The following is a 25,957-nucleotide window of genomic DNA, read 5'->3' as shown; positions in this document are numbered from 1 at the left end:
TTTTAAGACAAAATACTTGCAATAAACATCGTTTATCTTACTATATTTGATTTATTTCGATTTTTGGTTATAGTATTCTTGTAATATTATGTACAGCTTCTTTAGTAAACGTCTTTGGTTAGTAATCTAATTTTAAACATATTAAAAGTACTATAGACGTTATAATAGACTGTTTTAAAAAAATATATAAATTAAATTCTTTATTATCGTTCATTATTTTAATTCTTTTGATTATTGGTAAAAATATTGTTAAAATATATCATACAGTTAACATATAAACCTCTTCAGTTAAAAATATTAGTTTTAAAGTATTAAAACTCCTTTTAACGTAAAAATCGACTTTTTAATACGAAATACTTGCAATAAACATTGTTTATCGTTATTCAATTAAGTTATATAAATTATAAGTAATAATATTCTAGTAACAACTCGTAAGGGTAATCTAATTAAGGTCCTGGGTTAAAAACATTAGTTATAAAGTATTAAAACTCCTTTTGACGTCAAAATCGGCTATTTAAGACGAAATACTTGCAATAAACTTTGTATATCGTTTATTATTTTGGGTATTTAGATTATAAGTTACAATATTCTTGTTATAACTCGTAAAGGTAATTCAATAAACGTTTTCAGTTAAAAATTTTAGTTTTTAAGTAGTAAAATTCTATTTGACGTCAAAATCGGCTGTTTAAGACGAAACACTTGCAATAAACATGGTTTATCTTACAATATTTGAATTATTTCGATTATTGTTTATAATATTCTTGTAATATTTCGTACAGCTTATTACATAAAGTTTTTGCATTAGGAATATTAGTTTTAAAGTAGTAAAACTCCCTTTGGTGTCAAAATTGGCTGTTTAAGACAAAATACTTGCAATAAACATTGTTTATCGTACATTATTTGAGTTATTTCGATTGTTTGTTATAATATCCATGTATTATTTCGTACAGCTAATTACATAAAGTCTTCGGTTTGGAATATTAGTTTTAAAGTATTTAAACTCCCTTTGACGTCAAAATCGGCTTGTTAAGATGAAACACTTGCAATAGCATTGTTTTTCGTACAGTATATAAGTTATTTCGATTGTTGGTTTTAATATTCTTGTAATATTTTACACAGCTAATTTAATTAATGTCTTTGGTTAGTAATCCGATTTAAAACATATTAAAAGTACTATAGACGCTATAATAGGCTGTTTTAATCAAAATACTTGTATTAAACCCTTTTTTATTGTAACTATATGAGTTATTTTGATTATTGGCATTAATATTCTTGTATTATATCATACAGCTAATTAAATAAATCCATAGGTTAGGAATATTAATTTTAAAGTATTAAAACTCCTTTTGACGTCAAAATCGGCTGTTTAAGACAAAAAACTTGCAATAAACGTTGTTTATCATTCATCACTAGAGTTATTTCGATTATTAGTTACAATATTCTTGTAATAAGTCGTAAAGGTATTTTAAAAAACATCTTAGGTTTAAAATATTAGTTTTAAAATATTAATTATGCTTTTCCCGTCAAAATCAGCTGTTTAAGTTGCAATAAAAATTGTTCATCGTGCAGTATTTAAGTTATTTCGATTGTTGGTTATAATATTATTGTAATATATCACACAGCTTATTAAATAAACCTCTTCGGTTAGGAATATTATTCTTAAAGTATTAGAACTCCTTATGACGCCAAAATCGGCAGTTTAAAACGAAAACTTGCAATAAACATTGTTTATCGTTCAGTATTTGAGTTATTTTGATTATTGTTATTAATTTTCTTAAATTAAATCGTACAGCTAGTTAAATAAACCTCTTCAGGTAAATATATTAGTTTTAAAGTATTAAAACTCCTTTTGATGTCAAATCGGCTGATTAAGACAAAATACTTGGAATAAACATTGTTTATCATACATTATTTGAGTTATTTCAATTTTTGGTTATAAAATGCTTGTAGTATATCATACAATTAATTTATTAAACCTCTTCGGTTAGGAATATTAGTTTTAAAGTATTAAAACACCTTTTGACGTCAAAGTCGGATTTTTAAGACGAAATACTTCCAATCAACATTGTTTATCGTTATTTATTTAAGTTATTTCAATTATTAGTTACAAAATTCTTTTAATAACTAGTTAAGCTAATATTATAAACGTCTTCGGTTAAAAATTTTAGTTTTAAAGTATTAAAACTCCTTTTGACGTCAAAATTAGCTGTTTAAGACGAAAGACTTGCAATAAGCATTGTTTATCTTACATTATTTGAGTTATTTTAATTTTTGGTTATAATATTTTTGTAATATTTTGTACAGCTTATTTAGTAAACGTCTTTAGTTAGTAATCTAACTTTAAACATATTAATATGACTATATACGTTTTAATAGACTGTTTAGAACGAAATAACTATATTAAACCCTTTTTTATCGTACATTATTTAAATTACTTTAATTATAAGTAATAATATTGTTTTAATCAATCAAACAGCTCATTAAATAAACCTCTTTGGTTAGGAATATTAGTTTTAAAGTATTGAATTCCTTTTGACGTCAAAATCGGCTGTTTAAAACGAAGCACTTGCAATAAACATTGTTTATCGTTCATTATTTGAGTTATTTCGATAATTAGTTACAATATTCTTGTAATAACTCGTAAAGGTAACTTAATAAAGGTCTTCGGTGAAAAATAATAGTTTTATAGTATTAAAACTCTTTTTGACGTCAAAATCGGCTGTTTAAGATAAAACACTTGCAATAAACATTGTTTATCGTAGATTATTTGAGTTATTTCGATTTTTGGAATTAATATTCTTGTAATTTTTCGTACAGCTAATTTAATTAACGTCTTAGGTTATAGTTCTAACTTTAAACATATTAAAAGTACTATAGACGTTATTATAAGCTGTTTTAAATAAAATACATTTATTAAACTCTTTTTTATCGTACACTATTAGAATTATTTTGATTATTGGTATTAATATTCTTGATATATATCATTCAGCTTATTAAATAAACCTCTTTGGTTAGGAATATTAGTTTTAAAGTATTAAAACTCCTTTTGACGTCAAAAGCGGCTGTTTAAAACGAAGCACTTGCAATAAACATTGTTTATCGTTCATTATTTGAGTTATTTCGATAATTAGTTACAATATTCTTGTAATAACTCGTAAAGGTATCTTAATATAGGTTTTCGGTGAAAAATAATAGTTTTATAGTATTAAAACTCTTTTTGACGTCAAAATCAGCTGTTTAAGACGAAATACTTGCAATAAACATTGTTTATTGTAAATTATTTGAGTTATTTCGATTTTTAGTTATAATATTCTTGTAATTTTTTGTACAGCTTATTTAATAAACGTCTTCGGTTAGTAATCTAACTTTAAACATATTAAATTACTATCGACGTTATAATAGGTTGTTTTAAACAAAATACTTGTAAAAAATTGTTTTTTATCACACACTATTTGAGTTATTTTGATTATTGGTATTAATATTCTTGAAATATATCATACAGCTAATTAAATAAACCTCTTCTTTTAGGAATATTAGTTTTAAAGTATTAAAACTTCTTTTGACGTCAAAATCGGCTTTTTAAAACGAAACACTTGCAATAAACATTGTTTATCGTGATTATTTAAGTTATTTCGACTTTTGGTTATAATATTCGTGTAATATTTTGTACAGCTAATTTACTAAACATCTTTGGTTAGTAATCTAACTTTTAACATATTAAAAGTACAATAGACGATATAATAGGCTGTTTTAAATAAAATACCTGTATTTAACCCTTTTTTAAACTTCGGTATTTGAATTACTTTGATTATTAGCATTAATATTATTGTAATTTATCCTACAGCTAATTAAATCGAAATCTTCGCTTAGGAATATTAGTTTTAAAGTATCAAAACTACTTTTGACGTCAAAATCGGCTGTTTAAGACGAAACACTGGCTTTCGATTGTTGGTTATAATATTCTTGTAATATTTTGTACAGCTATTTAAATAAAGTTTTTCGGTTAGGATTATTAGTTTTAAAGTATTAAAACTCCCTTTGACATCAAAATAGGCTGTTTAAGACGAAATACCTGCAATAAATATTGTTTATTGCACATTATTTGATTTATTTCGACTTTCAATTATAATATTCTCATAATATTTTGTACAGCTAATTTATTAAACATCTTTAGGTAGTCATCGAATTTTAAACATAACAAAAGTATATAGACGTTATAATAGGCTGTTTTAAACAAAATACTTGTATTAAACCCATTGTCGTACACTATAGGAATTACTTTTGATTATTGGCATTAATATTCTTGTAATGTATCATACAGCTAATAAAATAAACCTCTTCGGGTAGTAATATTAGTTTTAAAGTATTAAAACTGCTTTTGACGTCAAAATCGGCTGTTTATGACGAAATACTTGCAATAAACATTGATTATCGTTATTTATTTAAGTTATTTCAATTATTAGTCACAACATTCTTGTAATAACTAGTAAAGCTAATGTAATAAACGTCGTCGGTTAAAAACTTTAGTTTTAAAGTATTTAAACTCCTTTTGACGTCAAAATCAGCTGTTTAAGATGAAATACTTACAATAAACATTGTTTGTCGTACATTATTTGAGTTATTTTATTTATTTATATTATTCTTGTAATATTTCGTACACCTAATTTAATAAACGTCTTTGGTTATCAATCTAACTTTAAACATATTAAAAGTACTATATACGTTATTATAGGCTATTTTAAACAAAATACATGTATTAAATTTATTTTATCGTACACTATTAAAATTATTTATATTATTGTTATTAATATACTTGAAATATATCATTCAGCTTATTAAATAAACCGCTTCTGTTAGGAATATTAGTTTTAAAGTGTTAAAACACCTATAGACTTCAAAATCGGATTTTTAAGACGAAATACTTGCAATAAACATTGTTTATCGTTATTTATTTGAGTTATTTCAATTATTAGTTACAACATTCTTGTAATAACTAGTACAGCTAATGTAAAAAACGTTTTAGGTTAAAAATTTTAGTTTTAAAGTATTAAAACTCCTTTTGACGTCAAAATCAGCTGTTTAAGACGAAAGACTTGCAATAAAATTTGTTTATAGCACATTATTTGAGTTATTTTGATTTTTAATTATAATATTCTTGTAATATTTTGTACAGCTTATTTTGTAAATGTCTTTTGTTAGTAATCTAACTTTAAACATATTAAAATTTCCATAGACGTTATAATAGGTTGTTTAAGACGAAAAAACTATATCAAACTCTTTTTATTATACATTATTTGAATTACTTTGATTATAAGTATTAATATTGTTTTAATATATCACACAGCTAATAAAATAAACCTCTTTGGTTAGGATTATTAGTTTTAAAGTATCAAAACTCTTTTTGACGTCGAAATCGGCTGTTTAAGACGAAATACTTGCAGTAAACATTGTTTATCGTACATTATTTGAGTTATTTCGATTTTTGGAATTAATAATCTTGTAATTTTTCGTACAGCTAATTCAATTTACGTCTTATGTTATAGTTCCAATTTTAAACATATTAAATGTACTATAGACTGATATAATAGGCTGTTTTAAACAAAATAATTATATCAAACCCTTTTTTATCGTACGTTATTTAAATTACTTTGATTATTAGTATTAATATTCTTGTAATATATCATACAGCTAATTAAATAAACCTCATTGGTAAGGAATATTAGTTTTAAAGTATTAAAATTCCTTTTGATGTCAAAATCTGCTGTCTAAGACGAAATACTTACAATAAACATTGTTTATTGTACATTATTTGAGCTAATTCGATTTGTTTATAATATTCTTGTAATATTTCGTACAGCTAATTTAATAAACGTCTTTGGTTAGTAATCTAACTTCTAACATATTAAAAGTACTTTTGACGTTATTATAAGCTGTTTTAAACAAAATACTTGTAAAAAATTGTTTTTTATCACACACTATTTGAGTTATTTTGATTATTGGTATTAATATTCTTGAAATATATCATACAGCTAATTAAATAAACCTCTTCTTTTAGGAATATTAGTTTTAAAGTATTAAAACTTCTTTTGACGTCAAAATCGGCTTTTTAAAACGAAACACTTGCAATAAACATTGTTTATCGTGATTATTTAAGTTATTTCGACTTTTGGTTATAATATTCGTGTAATATTTTGTACAGCTAATTTACTAAACATCTTTGGTTAGTAATCTAACTTTTAACATATTAAAAGTACAATAGACGATATAATAGGCTGTTTTAAATAAAATACCTGTATTTAACCCTTTTTTAAACTTCGGTATTTGAATTACTTTGATTATTAGCATTAATATTATTGTAATTTATCCTACAGCTAATTAAATCGAAATCTTCGCTTAGGAATATTAGTTTTAAAGTATCAAAACTACTTTTGACGTCAAAATCGGCTGTTTAAGACGAAACACTGGCTTTCGATTGTTGGTTATAATATTCTTGTAATATTTTGTACAGCTATTTAAATAAAGTTTTTCGGTTAGGATTATTAGTTTTAAAGTATTAAAACTCCCTTTGACATCAAAATAGGCTGTTTAAGACGAAATACCTGCAATAAATATTGTTTATTGCACATTATTTGATTTATTTCGACTTTCAATTATAATATTCTCATAATATTTTGTACAGCTAATTTATTAAACATCTTTAGGTAGTCATCGAATTTTAAACATAACAAAAGTATATAGACGTTATAATAGGCTGTTTTAAACAAAATACTTGTATTAAACCCATTGTCGTACACTATAGGAATTACTTTTGATTATTGGCATTAATATTCTTGTAATGTATCATACAGCTAATAAAATAAACCTCTTCGGGTAGTAATATTAGTTTTAAAGTATTAAAACTGCTTTTGACGTCAAAATCGGCTGTTTATGACGAAATACTTGCAATAAACATTGATTATCGTTATTTATTTAAGTTATTTCAATTATTAGTCACAACATTCTTGTAATAACTAGTAAAGCTAATGTAATAAACGTCGTCGGTTAAAAACTTTAGTTTTAAAGTATTTAAACTCCTTTTGACGTCAAAATCAGCTGTTTAAGATGAAATACTTACAATAAACATTGTTTGTCGTACATTATTTGAGTTATTTTATTTATTTATATTATTCTTGTAATATTTCGTACACCTAATTTAATAAACGTCTTTGGTTATCAATCTAACTTTAAACATATTAAAAGTACTATATACGTTATTATAGGCTATTTTAAACAAAATACATGTATTAAATTTATTTTATCGTACACTATTAAAATTATTTATATTATTGTTATTAATATACTTGAAATATATCATTCAGCTTATTAAATAAACCGCTTCTGTTAGGAATATTAGTTTTAAAGTGTTAAAACACCTATAGACTTCAAAATCGGATTTTTAAGACGAAATACTTGCAATAAACATTGTTTATCGTTATTTATTTGAGTTATTTCAATTATTAGTTACAACATTCTTGTAATAACTAGTACAGCTAATGTAAAAAACGTTTTAGGTTAAAAATTTTAGTTTTAAAGTATTAAAACTCCTTTTGACGTCAAAATCAGCTGTTTAAGACGAAAGACTTGCAATAAAATTTGTTTATAGCACATTATTTGAGTTATTTTGATTTTTAATTATAATATTCTTGTAATATTTTGTACAGCTTATTTTGTAAATGTCTTTTGTTAGTAATCTAACTTTAAACATATTAAAATTTCCATAGACGTTATAATAGGTTGTTTAAGACGAAAAAACTATATCAAACTCTTTTTATTATACATTATTTGAATTACTTTGATTATAAGTATTAATATTGTTTTAATATATCACACAGCTAATAAAATAAACCTCTTTGGTTAGGATTATTAGTTTTAAAGTATCAAAACTCTTTTTGACGTCGAAATCGGCTGTTTAAGACGAAATACTTGCAGTAAACATTGTTTATCGTACATTATTTGAGTTATTTCGATTTTTGGAATTAATAATCTTGTAATTTTTCGTACAGCTAATTCAATTTACGTCTTATGTTATAGTTCCAATTTTAAACATATTAAATGTACTATAGACTGATATAATAGGCTGTTTTAAACAAAATAATTATATCAAACCCTTTTTTATCGTACGTTATTTAAATTACTTTGATTATTAGTATTAATATTCTTGTAATATATCATACAGCTAATTAAATAAACCTCATTGGTAAGGAATATTAGTTTTAAAGTATTAAAATTCCTTTTGATGTCAAAATCTGCTGTCTAAGACGAAATACTTACAATAAACATTGTTTATTGTACATTATTTGAGCTAATTCGATTTGTTTATAATATTCTTGTAATATTTCGTACAGCTAATTTAATAAACGTCTTTGGTTAGTAATCTAACTTCTAACATATTAAAAGTACTTTTGACGTTATTATAAGCTGTTTTAAACAAAATACATTTGTTAAATTCTTTTTTATCGTACACTATTAAGTTATTTATATTATTGTTATTAATATTCTTGAAATATATGATTCAGCTTATTAAATAAACCTTTACGGTTAGGAATATTAGTTTTAAAGCATTATAACTCCCTTTGACGTCAAAATCGGATTTTTAAGACAAAATACTTGCAATAAACATTGTTTATCGTTATTTATTTGTGTTATTTCAACTATTAGTAACAACATTTTTGTAATAACTAGTAAAGCTAGCGTAATAAACATCTTCGGTTAAAGTTATTAGTTTTAAAGTATTAAAATTCGTTTTAACGTTAAAATCAGCTGTTTAAGACGAACAAATCGCACAAAAAATTGTTTATCGTACGTAATTTGAGTTATTTTGATTTTAGTTATAATATTCTTGTTATATTTCTAACAGCTAATTTGATAAATGTCTTTGGTTAGTAATCTATTTTTAAACATATTAAAAGTACAATAGGCGTTAAAATTAGATGTTTAAAACAAAATACTTGCAATAAACACTGTTTATCGTACATTACATGAGTTATTTAGATTATTGGTTATGATTTTCGTGTAAAATTTCTTAAAGGTAATTTAATAAACGTCTTCGTTATAAAATATTAGTTTTAATGCATTAAAACTCTCTATGACGTAAAAATCGGCTAATTAAGACGAACTACTTTTAATAAACATTGTTTATCGTACATTATTTGATTTATTTCTATGTTGGTTATAATATTCTTAAAATATATCATACAGCTAAACAAATAAACCTCTTCGTTAGGAATATTAATTTTAAAGTATAAAAACTCCTTTTGACGTCAAAATAGACTATTTAAGACGAAATATTTGCAATAAACATTGTTTATCGTAGATTATTTTAGTTATTTCGTTTTTGGTTGTAATATTCTTGTAATATTTCGTCAAGGTAATTTAATAAACTTCTGCGATTCAAAATATTAGTGTTAAATGTTAAAACTCCTTTTGACGTCAAAATCTTCTGTTTAAAACGATATACTTGCAATAAACATTGTTTATCGTATATTACTTAATTTATTTTGATTTTTGGCTATAATTTTCTTGTAATATAAATTACAGTTTATTAAATAAACCTCTTTGGTTAGGAATATTAAATTTAAAGTGTTAAAATTTCTTTTGACGTCAAAATTGGCTGTTTAAATCGAAATACTTGCACTAAAAATTGTATATTGTACTTTATTTGAGCTATTGCGATATTGGTTATAATATCTTTGCAATATTTTGTTAAGGTAATTAAGTAAACCTATTCGGTTAGAAATATTAGTTTTAAATTATTAAAGCTCCTTTTGACGTCAAAATCGGCTATCTAAGACACAATACTTGCAAAAAACATTGTTTATCGTGCATTATTTGAGTTTTTTGGATTTTGCTTGTAATGTAATTGTAATATTTGTAAAGGTAATTTAATAAACGTCTACCGTTAAAAATATTAGTTTTAACGTATTAAAACATCTTAGACGTCAAAATCGGCTATTTAATACAAAATACTTGCAATAAACATTGTTTATCGTACATTATTTGAGTTATTTCGATTTTTTGTTACAATATTTTGTATTATTTCGTAAAAGTATTTTAATAAACGTCTTCAGTTAGAATATTAGTTTTAAATTATTAGAACTTCTTTTAACGTTAAAATCGGCTATTTAGAAGAAATACTTGCAAAAAAACATTGTTTATTGTTCATTATTACAGTTATTATGATTTTTGGTAATAATATTATTGTAATATTTCGTAATGGTAAATTTACTAACGCTTTCGGATAAAAATATTAGTTTTAAAGTATTAAAACTCGTTTAACGTCAAAATCGGCTGTTTGATTCAAACAAATCGCAAAAAACATTGTTTATCGTACTTTACTTGAGTTTTTCGATTTTTAGTTATAATACTCTTGTTATATTTCTTACAGCTAATTTGATAAACGTCTTTGGTTAGTAATCTAACTTTAAACATAGTAAAACTACAATAGGCGTTTAAATAGGCTGTTTTTAACAAAATACTTGCAATAAACACTGTTTATCGTACATTACATTAGTTATTTCGATTACTGTTCATGATATTCGTGTAATAATTCCTAAAGGTATTTTAATAAACGTCTTCGGTTAAAAATAATAGTTTTAAAGTATTAAAACTCTCTTTGATGTCAAAATCGGCTGTATAGGACGAAATACTTGTAATAAACATTGTTCATCGTACATTATTTGAGTTATTTCGATTTTTGGTTATAATATTCTTGTAATATTTCGTAAAGGTAATTTAATTAACGTCTTTGGTTAGTAAGCAAACTTTAAACATATTAAAAGTACTATAGACGTTATAATGAGTTGTTATAAACAAAATACTTGTATTAAACCCTTTTTTGTCTCACACTTTTTAAATTATTTTGATTATTGGTATTAATTTTCTTAAAATATATCATACAGCTAATTAAATAAACCTCTTCGGTTAGAAAAATTAGTTTTGAATTATTAAAACTCCTTTTGGCGTCAAAATCGGATGTTTAAGACGAAATACTTGTAATAAACATTATTTATCGTACACTATTTTAATTATTTAAATTTTTTGTTATAGTATTCCTCTAATATTTTGTAGAGCTAACTCAATAATCATCGTTGGTAAGTAATCTAAGTTTTAACTTATTAAAACTACTGTAGACGTTATTATAGGCTGTTTTAAACAAAATTCTTTTTTAAACCCTTTTAATCGTACACTATTTAATTTATTTTGATTATTGGTATTAATACTCTTGTAATATATCATATAGCCACCTAAATAAACCTTTTCAGTTCGGAATACTAGTTTTAAAGTATTAAAACTCCATTTGACGTCAAAATCGGCTGTTTAAAATGAAATACTTGCAATAAACACTGTTTATCGTATATTATATGGATTATTACGATTATTAATTCAATATTCTTGTAATAATTGCAATAGTTATTTATAAACGTATGCAGTTAAAAATTTTAGTTTTAAAGTATTATAACTTCTTTTGACGTCAAAATCAGCTGTTTAAGACGAAATACTTGCATTAAACATTGTTTATCGTACATTATTTTAGTTATTTCGATTTTTGGTTATAATATTCTTGTAATATTTCGTAATGCTCATTGAGTAAACGTCTTTAAAAAGGAATCTAACTATAAACAAATGAAAAGTATTATCGACGTTATAATAGACTGTTTTAAAAAATATTCTTCTATTAAACCGTTTATTATCGTATATTATTTAAATTAATTTGAAAATTGGTTGTAATATTCTTGTATTAGTTCGTAAAGATATTTTAATAATCGTCTTCGGTTAAAAATATTAGTTTTAAAGTATTAAAACTCCTTTAGACGTCATAATCGGCTGTTTAAAAACAAATAATTTCATTAATAATTGTTTTTCGTACATTATTTGAAGTATTTCGATTTTTGGTTATAATAATCATATTATATTTCGTAGAGCTAATTTAATAAAAGTCTTTGGTTAAAATCTAACTTTAAACATGTTAAAAGTACTATATATGTATAATAGGCTGTTTTAAACAAAATACTATTATTAAACCCTATTTTATCGAACACTATTTGGATTATTTCGATTATTAGTATAATATTTTTGTATATATCATACAGCTAATTAAATAAACCTCTTTGGTTAGGAATATTAGTTTTAAAGTATTAAAACTTCTTTTGACGTCAAAATCGGCTGTTCAAGACGTAATACTTGCAATAAATATTGTTTATCGTACACTGTTTGATTTATTTCTAGTGATGTACCGGACACGGATCCGGATTTTTTTTTCAAATTAGAATCCGGCCGGAACCGGACCTGGACTTTTTTTTCAAATTAGAGTCCGGCCGGAACCGGATCCGGACTTCTTTTTTCAAATTAGAATTCGGCCGGATCCGGATATCAGACAAAAATTGCAATATCCGGCCGGATCCGGATAGTGAGTGCGGTACATCACTAGAATAAACTAGCCTGAGTCAGAATGAGGTTTTTAAAAACTGAAAAAAAAAACTTTAATCTAATAATAAGTAGAACAGCTAGCCACAAGGTTTATTAAATTAGGTGTTACAGTAGACTACCGCTTAAGTACGCACTTTTTTTGGTACGCACCCCGCCTTAAGTACGCACTTATCCGGAAAGAGAAATAAAAATTCAAAATGTTTATATATTCTTTATAAATTTATAGCATTTAAAAGATATAGTGTTACCGTGAGTTGCTTGATGTTGAACTAATGAACATTGTAGAGCAACTTTTAATAACTTTGTAAATGAAACTAGAAAATTAAAAGTTTAAAAAATACAATTAAGTCTACATTTTTAACTGTGCCGTTATATGTACAATTTATTTGTCAAAATAAAGGATGTTATATTAGAACTTTTAAGAAACTCCAGTTTTTTTGCCTAAATTTTCAATCATTAAGGTTTACAAGATTATTTTATGTTTCCAGGTAGAATGGCCAACCTGCTGAGTTAGCCTGAGACTTTCACAACTTTTAAACTAGGGTGAGTAATCTTGAGTAGTTTAAGTGGTCTGAGATTTTTAAAGTCCTGTTATTAATTGTTAATAAACTAAAAACTTATGTAGTGGCTGCAGAAAAGTGAAATAATAATGATTTTTGAGCTGTAATGCTATAAAATAAACAAATCTAGATGTCAAAGTTAAAAAAACCTATAAGTACGACATAGTTAAGTCATAACTTAATTTAAATGTACACACATTGATCTTTTGAAAATGTTTGGTAAACACAATGTAGTTTGGTACTTTCCCTCTAACAAAACAAAATATGTGGCTAGTTGTAAGAAAGATACAAACACATATAATTCATATTATACTATGTCGTTAAAAAGTACGCACTACCCGTGCTAAGTCCGCACTTTTTGGTTGGGTTCAATTTGCGTACTTAAGTGGTAGTCTACTGTATTTACAATTAAAAATCTAAAATCATGTTCTTGAACAAAATACACTAGAAAATTACAAAATATTTAAAACTGGATCAGCTCAAACTCATTCAAAATCTAAAATAAAACTAGCCTTAGTTTTTATTTAAAACTAAACTAGCCTGAGGCACCCCAAAATTTTCTAAAATTCCCAAAAACTTTCAAACTAGCAGGGTTGCCACTGTTTAAGTCAATAAAACTAGCTAGAGTGAGTATAAAAAGCCTGAGTCAGAATAAGGTTTTTAAAAACTTAAAAAATTACTTTAATCTAATAATCAGTAGAACAGCTAGCAAAGGTTGACAATTTGGTAGTAAAGTTGTCGACTGATTGTGGTACACTTAACTTATTAGTACTATCCATCGTAGTTAAATCCTTCCATATTTAATTAATATCTAACAAATACTAAATTATAACTGAGACTACTATCTATAATCAGACACGACAGTTTAGAGTGATAAATCTTTTATATAAAACACAACAAGAAATACTAGCATATACAAAGTTATTAATTACTTTGGTAAGACTTTAAAAACTGGAAGCTATTTATTCTATATCAAAAGACTTAAAACAATAAACCAAAAATTAAATTAAACTATTAGTTAACAAGAAACTGTGAAATTAAAAAAAAAAACTATTAAACTATAAACCTGGATTAAATATTTAAACAATTAAACACCTGTTAAAATATTCACTTTAAAAAAAAACACTACTTACAATAAGCATTCACAAAAACGTTCAAGATATTTTGTTGCTTCAAGCCACACACCAAACTAACTAACTGCTTACATATAAACTGCCTGTCATGTTCTGATGTATTGTTGCATCAGTATATAGTTTAACACATTTCGTCATATGATTCTCATTGGCTCGTACATTCAACCGTATTAACTCTAAATATTCTCTGAGCTCAACTTTAAACAAGAAATAATGCAAGTATTCATTCCAAAATTTTAAATTTTACAACATATGTAAAGAGTTGCATTTCATGAAATGCTTATTTCATAGTTTAAATGTAAACAAATGTGAATTAGTCACGTGTACAAAATGAGCCAATCACGGTAGGTGTTTAATTCTAACTGACGAAAATGACTCTTATTAATTTACACAGGGTTTGTTTTTGAAAAAATACTTTGCAGTATGCTCTTGTTTACTAACTAGATCCGGGTCCGGCCGGATCTCTGTTAGGATCCGGCCGGACCCGGATCCGGACTTTTTTTTTTAATAAGAATCCGGCCGGAACCGGATCCGGACTTTTTTTTCAAATTAAAATCCGGCCGGATACGGATATCAGACAAAATGGCAATATCCGGCCGGACCCGGACCCGGATAATGAGTCCGGTACATCACTAGTTATTTCGATTTAAGTTATAATTAAGTTGTAATATTTTGTACAGGTTTCTTAATAAACCTCTTTGGTTAGTAATCTAATTTTAAACATATCAAAAGTGCTATAGACGTTATAATTGGCTGTTTTAAACAAAATACTCGTATTAAACTCTTTTTTATCGTACACTATTAGAATTATTTTGATTATTGGTATTAATATTCTTATAATATATCATACAGCTATTTAAATAAACCTCTTCGGTTAGGAATATTAGTTTTAAAATTTTAAAACTTTATTTGACGTCAAAATCGGCTGTTTAAGACGAAATACTTGCAATAAACATTGTTTATCGTACAATTTTTTAGTTATTTCGATTACTGGTTATATTACTCTTGTAGTATTTCGTAAAGCTAATAAGATTATTTTCTTTGGTTAGTAATCTAACTTTAAACATAATTCAAATACTATAACCGTTATAATAAGCTATTTTAAACAATATACTTGTATTAAACCCTTTTTTATCATACACTATTTGAGTTATTCGATTTTTGGTTATAATATTCTTGTAATATTTCGTAAAGGTAATTTATTAATTCATAGTTAAAAATATTATTCTTAAAGTATTAAAACTCCTTTTGACGTCAAAATCGACTGTTTCAGAAAAAATACTTGCAATAAACATTGTTCATTGTACATTATTTGAGTTATTTCGATTTTTGGTTTAAATATTCTTGTAATATTTCGTACAGCTAACTAAATAAACCTCTTCGATTAGGAATATTAGTTTTAAAGTATTAAAACTTTAATTGACGTCGAAATCGGCTGTTTAAGACGAAATACTTGCAATAAACATTGTTTATCGCACATTACTAAGTTATTTCGATTTTTAGTTATAATTAACTTGTAATATGTTGTACAGGTCTCTTAATAAATGTCTTTGGTTAGTAATCTAACTTTAAACATATCAAAAGTACTATAGACTTTAAAATAGTCTGTTTTAAACAAAATACTCGTATTTAAGCCTTTTTTTATCGTACACTATTTGAATTAATTTGATTATTGGTATTAATATTTTTGAAATACATCAAACAACTATATAATAAACCTCTTCGGTTAGGGATAATTATTTTAAAATAAAAAAACTTCTTTGACGTCAAACTCGGCTATTTAAAACGAAATACTTGCAATAAACATTGTTTATCGTACATTATTTGAGTTATTTCAACTTTTGGTTGTAATATTCTGGTAAATTTGTAAAGGTAATATAATAAACATCTTCGGTTAAAAATATTAGTTTTAAAGTATTAAAACTTCTTTTGACGTCTAAATCGGCTATTTAAGACGAAATACTTGCAATAAACATTGTTTATCGTACATTATTTTAGTTATTTTGATTTTTGGTTATAATATTCTTGTAATATTTCGTAAAGGTAATTTAATTAACGTCTTTGGTTAGTATTCTAACTTTAAACATATTAAAAGTACTATAGAGGTTATAAAAAGTTGTTTTAAACAAAATACTTGTATGAAACCTTTTTTATCGTACACTTTTTAAATCATTATGATTATTGGTATTAATATTCTTGAAATATATCATACAGCTAATTTAATAAACCTCTTCGGTTAGAAATATTAGTTTTAAAGTATTAAAACTCCTTTTGACGTTAAAATCGGCTGTTTAAAACAAAGTACTTGTAATAAACACTACTTATCGTACACTATTTTAATTATTGCAATTTTTTGTTAAAGTTTAACCAAATAGGGTATATTTTAATGTTAGTTTATGTTTATGTCTTAACTACGTGGTCTCCAGTAACTTACTAACTGACAGCTTTATTTACAAGTAGCTATAATTATAAGTTACAAAATTATTTCCTAAGTTTTAAATAAAACACACTTTGAATAAGTGCAATTTAGTTTATTAAATATTAACTCTTAGTTCTGAAGAAACAAACTATTAGATCACGACACAAATAAAATCTATAAAAAGTATATCAATCGTAAAGTTATATAAAATACTAACATTAACTCCGCGATGTAGACGTTTTCTTGATTCTTAAAACTTGTGTACAAAACGTTGAACTTAATCATAACTTGATCGTAACGCGGAATAAGTAAGCAACTAAATAAGCAACTAATGCGTATTTGTAAGACAAGCGCAAATATATACGCGTCGAAATAGAATTAACTCCCTAGTGTTGTTTTAGGAATTGGTATAATTGTTTTGAGAAAGCTTATCAGTAATATTATTGTTACATAAAATTCCGTATTTTTTCCCACTCTTTAAAATAAGACAATGAAATGTTAATATCATTACAACAGTATTCCTGTAATATTTTGTACAGCTAATTTAATAAACTTCTTCGGTTAGTATTCTAAGTTTTAACTTATTAAAAGTACTAGAGACGTTAATATAGGCTATTTTAAACAAATTTCTTGTATTAAACCCTTTTTTATCTTACACTATTTGATAATTTTGAATATTGGTATTAATACTCTTGTAATATATCATACAGCTAATTAAATAAATCTTTTCAGTTTGGAATATTAGTTTAAAAGTATTAAAACTCCTTTTGACGTCAAAATCGGCTGTTTAAGACGAAACACCTGCAATAAACATTAGTTATCGTACATTATTTGAGTTATTCGATTTTCGTTAATTATATCCTTGTAATATATCATACAGCTAACTAAATAAACCTCTTCGATTAAGAATATTAGTTTTAAAGTATTTAAACTTTATTTGACGTCAAAATCGGCTGTTTAAAACGAAAATATTTCAATAAACATTGTTTATCGTACATTATTTGAGTTATTCGATTTTCGTTAATTATATCCTTGTAATATATCATACAGCTAACTAAATAAACCTCTTCGATTAGGAATATTAGTTTTAAAGTATTAAAACTTTATTTGACATCAAAATCGGCTGTTTAAAACGAAATAATTTCAATAAACGTTATTTATTGTACAATAATTGAGTTATTTTGATTTTGGGTTGTAATATTCTTGTAATATTTCGTACAGCTCATTGAATAAACGTCTTTGGTAAGTTATCTAACTATAAACAAATGAAAAGTATTATAGACGTTATAATATGCTGTTGGAAACAAAATACTTGTATTAAACCGTTTTTAAACGCTTATTATTTAAATTATTTAAAAAATTTGTTATAATATTCTAGTAATAATTCGTAAAGATAATTTAATAAACGTCTTCGGTTAAAAATATTAGTTTTAAAGGATTAAAACTCCTTTTGACGTCAAAATCGGCTGTTTAAGACGAAATACTTGCAATAAACATTGTTTATCGTACATTATTTGAGTTATTCCGACGTTTAGTTATAATATTCTTGAAACATTTCGCACAGCTAATTTATTAAACGTTTTTTGTTAGTAATCTAACTATAAACAAACAAAAACTATTATACACATTATAATAGGCTGTTTAAAAAAAATACTTGTAATAAACCGTTTTTTACCGTATATTATCTAAATTATTTCGAAAATTGGTTGTAATATTCTTGTACTAATTCGTAAAGATAATTTCATAAACGTCTTCGGTAAAAAATATTAGTTTTAAAGTATTAAAACTCCTTTAGACGTCAGAATCGGCTGTTTAAAAACAAATGATTGCAATATTAATTGTTTGTCGTACATTATTTGAGTTTTTTCGATTTATGTTTATAATAAAGATATTTATATCTCGTACAGCTAATTTAATTACGTCTTTGGTTAGTATTCTAACTTTAAACATATACAAAGTACTATATACGTTATAATAGGCTGTTTTAAACAAAATACTTGTATTAAACCCTATTTTATCGTACACTATTTTAATTATTTTGATTATTGGTATTAATATTCTTGAAATATATCATACAGCTATTTAAATTTTACCTCTTCGGTTAAAAATTTAATTTTAAAGTATTAAAACTCCTTTTGACGTAAAAATCGGCTGTTTAAGACAAAATACTTGCAATAAACATTGTTTATCGTACATTATTTGAGTTATTCGATTTTCGTTAATAATATCCTTGTAATATATCATACAGCTAATTAAATAAACCTTGTCGATTAGGAATATTAGTTTTAAAGTGTTAAAACTTATTTTGACATCAAAAACGGCTGTTTAAATCGAAATACTTGCACTAAAAATAGTATATCGTACATTATTTGAGCTACTTCGATTTTGGTTATAATGTTCTTGTAATATTTCGTTAAGGTAATTAAGTAAACCTATTCGGTTAGGAATATTAGTTTTGAATTATTAAAGCTTCTTTTGACGTCAAAATCGGCTATCTATGACACAACACTTGACAAAAAACATAGTTTATCGTATATTATTTGAGTTATCTGGATATCTAATAATAATGTTATTGTAATATTTCGTAAAGGTAATTTAATAAACGTCTACTGTTAAAAATATTAGTTTTAAAGTATTAAAACATCTTAGACGTCAAAATCGGATATTTAATACGAAATACTTGCAATAAACATTGTTTATTGTACATTATTTGAGTTATTTCGATTTTTTGTTACAAGATTCTTGTAATATTTTTAAAAAGTATTTTAATAAACGTCTTCGGTTAAAAATATTATTTTTAGAATAATAGAACTTCATTTAACGTTAAAATCGGCTGTTTAAGACGAAATACTTGCAAAATAAAATTGTTTATTGTACATTATTTTAGTTATTATGATTTTTGGTAATAATATTATTGTAATATTTCGTAATGATAGTTTTATCAACGTGTTCGGTTAAAAATATTAGTTTTAAAGTATTAAAACTCGTTTAACGTCAAAATCGGCTGTTTTAGACGAACTAATCGCAAAAAACATTGTTTATCGTACGTTACTTGAGTTTTTCGATTTTTAGTTATAATACTCTTGTTATATTTCTTACATCTAACTTGATAAACGTCTTTCGTTAGTAATCTAACTTTAAACATAGTAAAACTACAATAGGCATTTAAATAGGTTATTTTAAACAAAATACTTGCAATAAAAATTGTTTATCGTACATTACATGAGTTATTTCGATTATTGTTTATGATATTCGTGTAATAATTCCTAAAGGTATTTAAATAAACGTTTTCGGTTAAAAATATTAGTTTTAAAATATTAAAACTCTCTTTGACGTCAAAATCGGCTGTTTAGGACGAAATACTTGTAATAAACATTGTTCATCGTACAATTTTTGAGTTATTTCGATTTTTGGTTAAAATATTCTCGTAATATTTCGTAAAGATAATTTAATTAACGTCTTTGGTTAGTAAGCAAACTTTAAACATATTAAAAGTACTATAGACGTTAAAATAAGTTGTTTTAAACAAAATACTTGTATTAAACCCTTTTTTATCGTACACTATTTTAATGATTTCAATTTTTTGTTATAGTATTCCTCTAATATTTTTTACAGCTAACTTAATAAACGCCGTCGTTAAGTTATCTAAGTTTTAACACATTTAAAGTACTATAGACGTTATTATAGGCTGTTTTAAACAAAATTTTTGTGTTAAACCCATTTTTATCGTACACTATTTGAATTATTTCTATTATTGGTATTAATATTCTTGTAATATATCATACAGCTAATTAAATAAACCTTTTCAGTTCGGAATATTAGTTTAAAAGTATTAAAGCCCCTTATGACGTCAAAATTGTTTGTTTAAGACGAATACTTGCAATAAACATTGTTTATTGTACATTATTTGAGTTATTTCGATTTTAGGTTATAATATGCTTGTGATATTTCGTAAAGGTAATTTAATAAACGTCTTCGGTTAAAAATATTAGTTTTATAGTATTATAACTCCTTTTGACGTCTAAATCGGCTGTTTAAGACGAAATAGTTGCAATAAACATTGTTTATCGTTCTTTATTTGAGTTATTTCGATTTTTGGTCATAATATTCTTATAATGTTTCGTAAAGGTAATCTAATTAACGTCTTTGGTTAGTAATCTAACTTTAAACGTAATAAAAGTATTATAGACGTTATAATAAGTTGTTTTAAACAAAATACTTGTATAATATCCTTTTTTATCGTCCACTTTTTAATAATTTTGATTATTAGTATTAATTTTCTTGAAATATATCATACAACTAATTTAATAAAGCTCTTCGGTTAGAAATATTAGTTTTAAATTATTAAAACTCTTTTTGACGTCAAAATCTGCTTTTTAAGACGAAAAACTTATAATAAACATTGTTCATCGTAAATTATTTGAGTTATTTCGATTTTTGTTATAATATTCTTGTAATATTTCGTGAAGGTAATTTATAAACGTCCAGGTTAAAATTATTAGTTATAAAGTATTAAAACTTCTTTTGACGTCAAAATCAGCTGTTTAAGGGAAATACTTGTAATAAACATTGTTTATCGTACATTATTTGAGTTAATTCGATTTTTGTTTATAGAATGCTTGTAATATTTCGTAAAGGTAATTTAATAAAACTTGTTTGGTAAAAAATATTATTTTTTAAGTTTTAAAGCTCCTTTAACGTAAAAATCGGCTGTTTAAGACGAAACACTTGCAATAAACATTATTTATCGTACATTATTTGAGTTATTTCGATTATTTATGTTAATATTCTTGTAATAATTCGTACATCTAATTAAACTAACGTCTTTGGGTAGTAATCTAACTTTAAACATACTAAAAATACTTTAGACGTTATTATAGGATGTTTTCAACAAAATACTTGAATTAATACCTTTTTTATTGTACAATATTTGAATTATTTTAATAATTGGTGTTAATATACTTCAAATATATCATACAGCTACTTAAATATACCTCTTTGGTTAGGAATATTAGTTTTAAGTATTTTAACTTCTTTTGACGTCAAAATCAGCTGTTTAAAACGAAATACTTGCAATAAACATTGTTTATAGTAAATTAATTGAGTTATTTCGATTATTGTTATAATATTCTTGTAATATTTCGTAAAGGTAATTTATAAACGTCTACGGTTAAAAATTTTTGTTTTAAAGTTTTAAAACTCCTTTTTGACGTCAAAATCGGCTGTTTAAGACGAAATACTTGTGATAAACACTGTTTATCGTTAACTATTTCAATTATTTCGATTTTTTGTTATATTATTAATCTAATATTTTGTACAGCAAACTTAATAAACGTCTTTGGTTGGTAGTCTAATTTTTAACATATTAAAAGTACTATAGACGATAATATTGGCTGTTTGAAACAAAATACTTGTATTAAATCCATTTTCATCGTAAACTATTTGAATTATTTTGATTATTGGTATTAATATTCTTGTAATATATCATTCAGCTAATTGAATAACCCACTTCGGTTAGGAATATTAGTTATAAAGTATTAAAACTTCTTTTGACGTCAAAATCGGCTGTTCAAGACGAAATACTTGCAATAAATATTGTTTATCGTACATTATTTGAGTTATTTCAATTTTTAGTTATAATTAACTTATAATATTTAGTACAGGTTTCTTAATAAACGTCCTTGGTTAGTAATCTAACTTTTATTAACTAAACTATTAATCTAAACTATTAAATCCCGACACAAAAAAATTCTATAAAAAGTATAAACAATCTGAAAGTTATATATAATACTAACATCAACTCCGCGATGTAGACTCTTTCTTGATTCTTAAAACTTGTGAACAAAACGTTGAACTTAATCAAAACTTGATCGTAACGCGGAATATGTAAGCAACTAAATAAGCAACTAACGCGTATTTGAAAGACAATCGCAAAAATATACGCGTCGGAATAGAATTTACTCCCTTGTGTTGTTTTGGAAATTGGTATAATTGTTTTAAGAAAGCTTATCATTAATATTATTGTTACAGAAAAGTCCGTATTTATTCAAACGCTTTAAAATAAGAAAATGAAATGTTAACATCACTACAACAGTATTCCTCTAATATTTTGTACAGCTAATTTAATAAACTTCTTCGGTTAGTAATATAAGTTTTAACTTATTAAAACTACTATAGACGTTATTATAGGCTGTTTTACACAAAATTCTTCTATTAAACCCTTTTTTATCGTACACTATTTGAATTATTTTGATAATTGGTATTAATATTCTTGTAATATATCACACAGCAAATTAAATAAACCTTTTCAGTTCGGAATATTAGTTTAAAAGTATTAAAACTCCATTTGACGTCAAAATCGGCTGTTTAAGATGAATTGCAATAAACATTGTTTATGGTATATTATTTAAGTTATTACGATTATTAATTACAATAGTCTTGAAATAATTGCAAAAGTAATTGATAAACGTATGCGGTTAAAAATTTTAGCTTTAAAGTTTTAAAACTCCTTTATACGTCAAAAACGGCTGTTTAAGACGAAATACTTGCAATAAACATTCCTTATCGTACAATTTTTGAGTTATTTCGATTATTCGTTATAACATTCTTGTAACATTTCGTAAAGGTAATTTAATAACATAATCGGTTAAAATTATAAGTTTTAAAGTATTAAAACTCCTTTTGTCGTCAAAATCGACTGTTTAAGACGAAATACTTGAAATAAACATTGTTTATTGTACAATATTTGACTTATTTTGATTTTTGGTTATAATATTCTTGTAATATTTCGTTCAGCTCATTGAATAAACGTCTTTCGTAAGTTATCCAACTATTAACAAATGAAAAGTATTATATACCATATAATATGCTGTTTGAAACAAAATACTTGTGTTAAACCATTTTTGATTTAAATTATTTCAAAAATTTGTTATAATATTCTTGTAATATATCATACAGCTAATTAAACAAACCTCTTCGGTTAGGAATATTAGTTTTAAAGTATTAAAACTTTAATTGACGTCAAAATCTGCTGTTTAAGACGACATACTTGCAATAAACATTGTTTTTCGTACAATTTTTGAGTTATTTTAATTATTCGTTATAACATTCTTGTAATATTTCGTAAAGCTAATATGATTAACGTCTTTGGTTAGTAATCTAACTTTAAACATATTTCAAATACTATAACCGTTATAATAAGCTATTTTAAACAAAATACTTGTATTAAACCCTTTTTTAGCGTACACTATTTGAGTTTTTTCGATTTTTGGTTATATTATACTTGTAATATTTTGTAAAGGTAATTTATTAAACGTCCAGGTTAAAATATTTTTTTTTAAGTATTAAAACTCCTTTTGACGTCAAAATCGGCTGTTTCAGAAAAAATACTGGCAATAATAATTGTTCATCGTACATTATTTAAGTTATTTCAACTTTTGGTTTAAATATTCTTGTAATATCTCTTACAGCTAACTAAATAAACCTCTTCGATTAGGAATATTAGTTTTAAAGTATTAAAACTTTAATTGACGTCAAAATCGGCTGTTTTAGACGAAATACTTGAAATAAACATTGTTTATCGTACATTACTAAGTTATTTCGATTTTTAGTTATAATTAACTTGTAATTTTTTGTACAGGTCTCTTAATAAATGTCTTTGGTTAATAATCTAACTTTAAACATATGAAAAGTACTATAGACGTTATAATAGGCTGTTTCAAAAAAAAGACTCGTACTAAACCCTTTTTTATCGTACACTATTTGAATTAATTTGATTATTGGTATTAATATTCTTGAAATACATCATACAGCTATATAATAAAGCTCTTTGGTTAGGAATAATTATTTTAAGATAAAAAAACTTCTTTGACGTCAAAATCGGCTATTTAAGATAAATACTTGCAATAAACATTGTTTATCGTACATTATTTGAGTTATTCCAACTTTTGGTTGTAATATTCCTGTAATATTTGAAAAGGTAATATAATAAATGTCTTCGGTTAAAAATATTAGTTTTAAAATATTAAAACTCCTTTTGACGTCTAAATCGGCTATTTAAGACGGAATACTTGCAATAAACATTGTTTATCGCACATTATTTTAGTTATTTTGATTTTTGGTTATAATATTCTTGTAATATTTCGTGAATGTAATTTAATTAACGTCTTTGGTTAGGAATCTAACTTTAATCATATTAAATAAACTATAGACGTTATAATAAGTTGTTTTAAAAAAATACTTGAATGTAACCCTTTTTTATTGTACACTTTTTAAATCTTTTTGATTATTGGTATTAATTTTCTTGAAACATATCATACAGCTAATTTAATAAACCACTTCGGTTAGAAATATTAGTTTTAAAGTATTAAAACTCCTTTTGACGTCAAATTCGGCTGTTTAAAACAAAATACTTGTAATAAACACTACTTATCGTACACTGTTTTAATATTTCAATTTTTTGTTGCAGTTTAACCAAATAGGGTATATTTTAAGGTTAGTTTATGTATATGTCTTAACTACGTGGTCTCCAGTAACTTACTAACTGACAGCTTTAGTTACAAGTAGCTCGATTATAAGTTACAAAACTATTTCCTAAGTTATAAGTAAAACACACTTTGAATAAGTGCAATTTACTTTATTAAATATTAACTCTTAGTTCTGAAGAAAGAAACTATTAAATCACGACAAAAATAAAATCTATAAAAAGTATATCAATCGTAAAGTTATATAAAATACTAACACTGACTCCGCGATGTAGACGTTTTCTTGATTCTTAAAACTTTAGAACAAAACGTTGAACTTAATCAAAACTTGATCGTAACGCGGAATATTTAAGCAACTAATAAGCAACTAACGCGTATTTGAAAGACAATCGCAAAAATATACGCGTCGGAACAGAATTAACTCCCTAGTGTTGTTTTGGGAATTGGTATAATTGTTTTGAGAAAGCTTATCATTAATATTATTGTTACAGAAAATTCCGTATTTATTCACACGCTTTAAAATAAGAAAATGAAATGTTAATATCACTACAACAGTATTTCTCTAATATTTTGTACAGCTAATTTAAGAAACTTCTACGGTTAGTAATCTATGTTTTAACTTATTAAAAGTACTATAGACGTTATTATAGGCTGTTTTAAACAAAATTCTTCTATTAAACCCTTTTTTATCGTACACTATTTGAATTATTTTGATAATTGGTATTAATATTCTTGTAATATATCATACAGCTAATTAAATAAACCTTTTCAGTTCGGAATATTAGTTTAAAAGTATTAAAACTTCATTTGACGTCAAAATCGGCTGTTTAAGATAAATTGCAATAAAAATTGTTTATCGTATATTATTTAAGTTATTACGATTATTAATTACAATAT

The sequence above is a fragment of the Thalia democratica genome, chromosome 2 (assembly GCF_965202585.1).
Source record: "Thalia democratica chromosome 2, ktThaDemo2.hap1.1, whole genome shotgun sequence".
NCBI classification, from domain to species: domain Eukaryota; kingdom Metazoa; phylum Chordata; class Thaliacea; order Salpida; family Salpidae; genus Thalia; species Thalia democratica.
This window is presented reverse-complemented; position numbering follows the sequence as displayed.